Here is a 7,264-nt window from a genome sequence, read left to right as displayed (position 1 = left end):
TGGGAGTTACTTTTTATAAAACCCCCTTTTCATCCACACTTCCCCCTTTTGGCCATAAATCAATCCAAAGGATACAATGATGGCCAGTCTTTTGGTTGGATGCTGCCTGTAGTCTCACCGCACTAGGAAAGCTCATCCTAGGCAGTTTCAGTATTAATGTCATCTCGTTGACCATTGGAGATGGGCAATACTGTAACCCTGGGTTCTGAGTTGAGGCTGAATTTTTTTCAAAAAGGGAATGCAGGTAAATGAAGGGCAGAAAGGGGGCTTCCAGTCTAGATGGCAGAGCAGGTAAATGCAACGCACTCCTCCACAGCCACAGGAAAAATGCCATCATTGAGAAGTGCCTTGAGTCCAGCTGAACAGAAGCTCTGTAACTAAGGACGTACAGAAGAAGCCACATCGAGACTGGTAGGAGGGGCAGAGACATGAAACAGACCAGTCCTGCATCCACGTGTGGCTGTTAAAAACTGGGAGGGTTATCTTGGCTGTGGGGGTTCCTCCTGAGGAGCAAGGAATCCCAGCCCCACACCAGGCTTCCCAGCCCAAGGTTCCAGTGCCAGGAACAGAAGTCCCCATGACTGCTGGCTGTGAAAACCAGCTGAGTGTGACTGAGGGCTCCTGGAGTCCCACGCGTTTCTCTTTAAGGGCCTGTGCACAGACTTACAGACAGAACTCACTCGCTTTGAGCTCCAGCCCGGAGGCAGCAGCTCAAAAGGCACCAGAGACGTAGAGAAGGAACTGAATTGTCTGGCTTCAGGGTGAAGGCTGCAGGGGCAGCTTTCTCCCAGACAGAAGTGCTGGCAGGGGCCATTGCTCCTTTGCTGAGCTCTCCCACTGCAGGCATGTGCCATATCAGAGTCTCCATCAACCTGCCTAACACGGGTGGCCCCTCCCTGGTGATTCCCTGAGACCCTGCCCCACCAACTTGCAGGCCCACTCAACTTGCTTCTGTGTCTGTTCATGCAAACTGCTTGTCTTGGTTCATGCTGTGGACGTTCCTAAATCTCTCCAAGGTTCACAAGTCCTAAACAAGCATCATCTGGCTTTGGCATGCCCTGTATCTCTTGCTAAGGGACTCAGGCCCGGCAGTAGTGGTATCCAGTCCCCAGCCCCCTCCAAGCCCAGCACAGTGGCAACAATCTGCAGATGACTTTGTAGCTCATACTGCATGGCCCTGCCAGGGCAAAGGCAGTAGCTGATCTTTGCCTGCACCTCCCCAGAGGCCCAAGAACCAACACACCTGGTGGACAGCTTCACACACCAGAGTGCCACCCAACCACCTTCATGAGTGACACACACAAGACTCAGCAGGCACCAGAGCCCACCTAAGTGAATCCTGCTTTATAGGTTCAGCCCCTGTACAACAGCTGTACTCACAGAGAATCCTTCCAACCAATCACCCTGAAGGTCAATCCCTCCCCACTGACATTCCAACAGCCATCAAGGCTCAACTGCAATAGGAGGGCACACACAATCCACACACGCCTGGATAATGTGGCTCAGGTGACCAAGGAGACTGCAGATCCAGTCCCCACAGGATACCTACTACATAAGCCAATCTGCCAAAACTGGGAATGCAGTAGCTCTACGTAATACATAGAAACAAACACAGGGAGGCAGCCAAAATGAGGAGACAAAGAAATATCCCAAATAAAAGAATAGAACAACATTCCATAAAAAACTTAACCAAGCAATCTACCGGATACATCGTTCAAAACACTGCTTATAAAGATGCTCAATGAACTTAGGCAAAGAGTAGATGAACTCAGTGAGACATTTAACAATAAGATAGGAAACATAAAAGAGAATCAGTCAGAAATGAAGAAGACGATAACTAAAATGAATAATACACTAGAGGGAATCAATAATAAATTAGATAAAATAGAGGACTGAATCATCAATTTGGAAGACAAGGTAGCAGAAAATATCCAATTAGAACAGCATAAAGAAAAAAGAATAGAAAAAAAATAAGATAATTTAAGGAGCCTCTGGGAAAACTTCAAGTGCACCAACATTTACATCACAGGGGCACCAGAAGGAGAAGAGAGAGACCAATAACTGAAAACCCATTTGAAGAAATAATGGCGGAAAATTTCCTTAACCTGGCAAAGGAAATAGACATACAAGTTTGGGAAGTGCAGAGAGTCCCAAGCGATATGAAACCATATAGTCCCACACCAAGACACATCGTAATTAAAATGCCAAAAGTTAGAAGGGATCCAAGATGGTGAGGAGTAGGTGGAAGTTACACTCACCTCCTCTCAGGGCCAAACTGGAATTACAACTAAAATATAGAACGATCAACCTGAATAACCAACTGAAGACTAGCTAAACACGTCTTATAACCAAGGATCTACAGAAGAAGCCACATAGAGATTGGTAGGAAGGGCAAAGATGCAATGAGGGAAGGCCCCTGCAGACGCCTGAGGTGGCTGAGAATCTGAAGGGCTGTTGCAGCTGCAGGGGTTCCCCGGGAGCAGTGATAGGTTTCAGCCCTATGCCAGGGTCCCCAGCTCAGAGCACTAGAGGTGAGAGGAGGTACTCATACAACATCTGGCTGTAAAAATCAGTGGGGATTTTGACTGCCAGGGAGAGACAGGAATTGTAGGAACCTTGGTGTCATCTTAAAGGGACAATGCACAAAGTATCATTTACAGTCACTCACCCTCCGCTCTGGTGGAAGGTGGAGAAGATGAGTCATGTGAGGAGAGATTGGGTTTTGTGGCTCTGGGAAGAGAGCGGAAGGGAGAGCTGCTATGGTCCTTGTGCTGAGTCCCTCTCCCACACCATAGATGTCATCTTCCTTGGGTTGAGCACTCGCCTCAAAAGAGCATTAGCCTGGGGGAATGCAATAGCCCCATCCTCCAGACTCCCTGTCACCTGCCCCACAGATAAGTCCACTGCCTGGGCCTAAGGTGTAGCAGTCGGGGTGGACTTGAATCTCGTTAGTGACAGAGTTGTGTGGCTCTGGGGCAGAAGTTATTGCCCCCACCATATCACAAGCCAGGCCAACCACTCCCCCTCACAGTAGAACCACTAGCCTCACCCTCCCTGCTTTTGCTTTTTGAGAAACAAATTTGAGAGACCTCGCTCTCCAGTCCTCTCGACTTGGCCAGATCAAATAAACCTTTCACTGTCTTCAAGCACCACACCTCAATGTTTTGGCCTACCAGTGCATCGGCACACCAACCTGAATTTTGAGGGGTAATTTGGTCCCATCACCACCATCCATCCATCTCTTGAACTCCCTCTGCACTAAACACGGAAACATTAAACAGCACTCCCATCACCCCACTGCCCTCTGGCCCCGTGACCACCGTGCTGTTTCTGTCTCCATGAATTTGACTGCCCCAGATACCTCAGAGAGGTGGGATCCGCAGCACTTGCCTCCATTTCATTTTATGTAATTTCGTCAAATTTTTCTTATTTTCTCTCTTGTTACCTTTTGTTGTTTCTGATTGGCTTTCATCACTGTTGAAGTGTTTTCTCTTCCATTTCTTTCCTGAGTTTTAATTACTTGTCATCTCCTATAGTTTTTATCGTCTTTAATTTCTTACAGCATTTTGGGGGCTTTTGCTCTAGTTTTCAAAGATTATGTTTCAGTCTCTCAAGAGATGGTGAGAATTACACTTCTGGATTGTTCTTCCTTTGTAGAAGATTTTTACCTCCTCTTCCTTAGAGGTATCTGTGTGTGTGCGTGTGGAATCTACGCAGGGGTCCTATGTTTGTTCTCTTCTGTTACTGAACGGTGGACACAACAGCTGCACGGGCAAGTCCTTGCTGGCGAAGAGTGTGGGAGGAGCTAGGACAGGTCTCCAGGGCAGTCGGAGGCTTTGATGCAGGTTTGCTGTCCTAACACTTGTCATCAACTCTGCTATTCCCTGCCATGGACATATATGTAAACAGCCATAAACATATGAAAATGTGACCTTATCATTAGTCACCAGGGAAATGCAAGTTAAAATCACAATGAGACAGCATTACACATCCACCAGAATGGTTATGTTTTAAAAATTGACATTATCAAGCCTTCGAGAAGCGGTGAAGCTACTAGACTGTCATATTACTGGTGAGGAATATGAATTGCTGGGAAATTATTTGATGACTGATAGTTAAACATGCGAAGCATTTTTTTTGCTTTCACCCAGAAATTCTGTGGTAGCGACTGGGAGGAGCGTCAGGACACTGGCGATGTCTGGGGGTAGGCGCGTCAGTGGCTAACTGACCACTCAGTGCACAGTTATAGCTTATGACTGCTTTGTATTTATCTCATGTCCAGTAAAAACGTAACATTCATGCCCCCCAAAAGGTTTTTGCAAGGCCTAGATGTTTGATTTCCTCAGTGTAATCAGGGAGAGCTTTCTTAAAGGCCAGCGCGAAGCAGACACTTAATTCTCTCAGCCACGGGGGCTCCGGTTATAACACAAGCCGGGCGTCTCTCTTCCTTCCGGCCCTAATGTGGTCTCCTGGGAAGTTGAATGACTTGCCATGACGTCCTCTCCCCTGCAAGGAATACACCGCTGCTCCCACAGGCTTTCAGACCTTCTACCCCACGGGAGAGCCCCCCTGAGGGCCTGGCAACAGAGTCAGGGAAATGTGACAGTGGCTCTGTGATAAAAGTCTCTTTTGGTAGCAAGTGGCAAAAATTCAATTCAGGCTTTGGTTCCCTGACATTTGGAAATGCATTGGCTTATGGGACTGTGAAGGTGCCTCACAGGTGTGCTTTCAGCTTCGAGCCACCTGGGCTGGTCCGGACTGCCCCTTGCTCCTTCCTCCACATTCGCTTTATTCTCAGCAGCTCTTGCCTTCCACGTGCCAACGAAGAAGCCGCCGCTGGCTCCGTAATTATATCGCCCACAGAGGTAGAGAGCCCCGGGGAGAGCACGTCTCTTCCGCAATAGTTCTAGCAAAGCCCCAGGGAGGCTGAAGTCCGGCTCGAGCCGCCTGCATATTCCTGAACCAATCGCTGTGCTGGGAAGACTTGGTTCTCTGACTACATGTGGGTCATATGATAACCCTACGGTTGCGAAGGGGAGGGGTGATGGAGTCGATCACCCACAACAAAGAAACTGTGGTTAAGAACATAAAAAGGGGGCAGAGTCGGAAAAGGCCTGTGGGCAGGCCTGCTAATACGACCAGGTGCACATTTCCTGAAGAAGTCGCTTGTGAGCATTTAGCCCACAGTCCTGCACCCTGCCGAGGTGACTTCCTTGGCCCACGGCTACTTAAACCAAGAGTATATCATATTCAAAACGTTGGGAGAATGGTTCACCTTGGAAAATTGGTAAGAGAATTCCCAGGCCTCTCTGGTTACATAAATATATCACATTGTTCTATGAAAGCATTTGGATGTGGTTTTAAAATATGCACCACAAAACGCCATCAGCTGACGTCTGCAGTAAAGAAAATGTTGCAGAGTTGGTGAGGAGTCAGACTCTCGGCGAGTGTGCCATTAGAATCAAAATAGATTCTTTTTAAAAAATGCTCACATCTTATTCTTAGCAGAGAAGCGGCTCTTTGCTACTCAGAGATGACCTTGCCTTGGGTGATACTGATTTCTGTTCTATTTTCATGTTAAAATTCTGTTCATTATTTAAATTTTTTTAAAAAAATGGTGGCATGGCCCGGCTGTGGTGGCTCAGTGGTTGAGTGTCAACCTATAAACCAGGAGATCACGGTTGGATTCCCGGTCAGGGCATATGCCCGGGTTGCAGGCTCGCACCCCAATCCTGCAGGAGGCAGCTGTCAATGATTCTCTCTCATCATTGATGTTTCTCTCTCTCCTTCTCCCTTCCCCTCTGAAATCAATAAAGATTTTTTTTAAAATTGTGGCATGATTCATACCTCCATTTACCTAATCCCTTACATAATGTTTATTAGCTCAGAGTTAATGGTCACTCAGATCAGATTGAAAAGATAATTGGGAAAACTGTGGTGAACTTTGAGCTAATTTAAAACGTTGCTCCACAGTTCTAGACAGCTGTGCACAGGCCACCCTCGCAGTTGGCATGGCGTTGCTTCAAAGACTTGGTGTGTGGGAGGCTACAGCTTTTCCCTGTGATGTCAGAAGATTGCTCACCTGCAGTCTCCCATTTAATCATGGCACCCCCGTCGAACTGTCCTTCCCCACCCCCTTTTTCCAAAAGAACACAGAGTAAAAGTAGAGGTAAAGAGTTGATGTTCCTGCCAACCTCCTTCCTTCCTTCCTCAAGAATCTCTGTAAGCCTCCAATGTTACAGGCTGTTGGAAACCACAACAGCGGAGAGCGCCAAGACACGGAGACTAGAGTACTTGATAGTTTACTGTTCGTGCTTTCAATAATTTATTGAGTGCCTACTATTGGCCAGGTTCTATAATAAATACTGGTATTACAGTGAACACGAAAAAGTCCCTGACTTTTAAGACTTTCAGTGGGGATGGCCAGGGACCCAGTAGCAGGCCACAGGTGGAATTTAAGCCGCCACTTTAGACACGGTGGTCGCGAAGGCTTCTTTAAGGAGGCAGCATGTGAGCAGAGACTGAACTGCGGTTACGAGCCCTCAGGCGGAGACAGCAGCAGAGTGCAAAAGCCCCGAGGGCAATGCAGTTAGTGCTCAGCGAGCAGCATGGAAACCCTCCAACCTCCAACTGCGAGGATAATACAAAATGAGGCTGGATGGGCGCGGGGGCCACCACATACAGGGCTTAGGGCATGCGGTGCGGCTGGGGGTTTATTCTACCTAAACGACAGGGTAAGCCACGGAAAGCTGTGCGCAGGGAAGGAGCACGGTCAAGGCGCCTTCGGAAGGATTACTGAGAGCAAGCTGTTCCAACCTGGATCCCACCAGGAAGAGAATCACGCGGTTCTTTCAGGCAGCGGGGACTTTAGGACCATGAATGGCAGAGGGGACAGGTGGTACCGACCGGAGCTGCCACACTCCCCTGGCACACTCCAGCGGGGGTGCTGGAACCCAGGAGCACCCCCGCTCCAGTGCCATCTGGAGACGCTGTCACCGCCACCCTCCACTTCCCGGGTGGCCATCCTGCCCACGGCGGGCACTGTGGATCAGGAGGCACCCGCCTCACTGCTCCTAGGAAGGGGCCACACACTGACTCCAGGAGAAAAGGAGCACCCCCCCCTTCCTGCCTCATTTCCCGCTCACGCCTCCTTCGTTGGAAGCCGGGGCGTGAGAGCCTGGGCAGCGGTTAATCCGCTGGGGGCACCGGCTGCCGGGCAGCAAACAGGCTGGCAGGTGCGGAGCGGAGAGCCGGAGTCCAGAGT

This window comes from Myotis davidii, unplaced genomic scaffold (assembly GCF_000327345.1).
Source record: "Myotis davidii unplaced genomic scaffold, ASM32734v1 scaffold129, whole genome shotgun sequence".
Lineage (NCBI taxonomy): Eukaryota > Metazoa > Chordata > Mammalia > Chiroptera > Vespertilionidae > Myotis > Myotis davidii.
Note: the sequence above shows the minus strand (reverse complement) of the source record.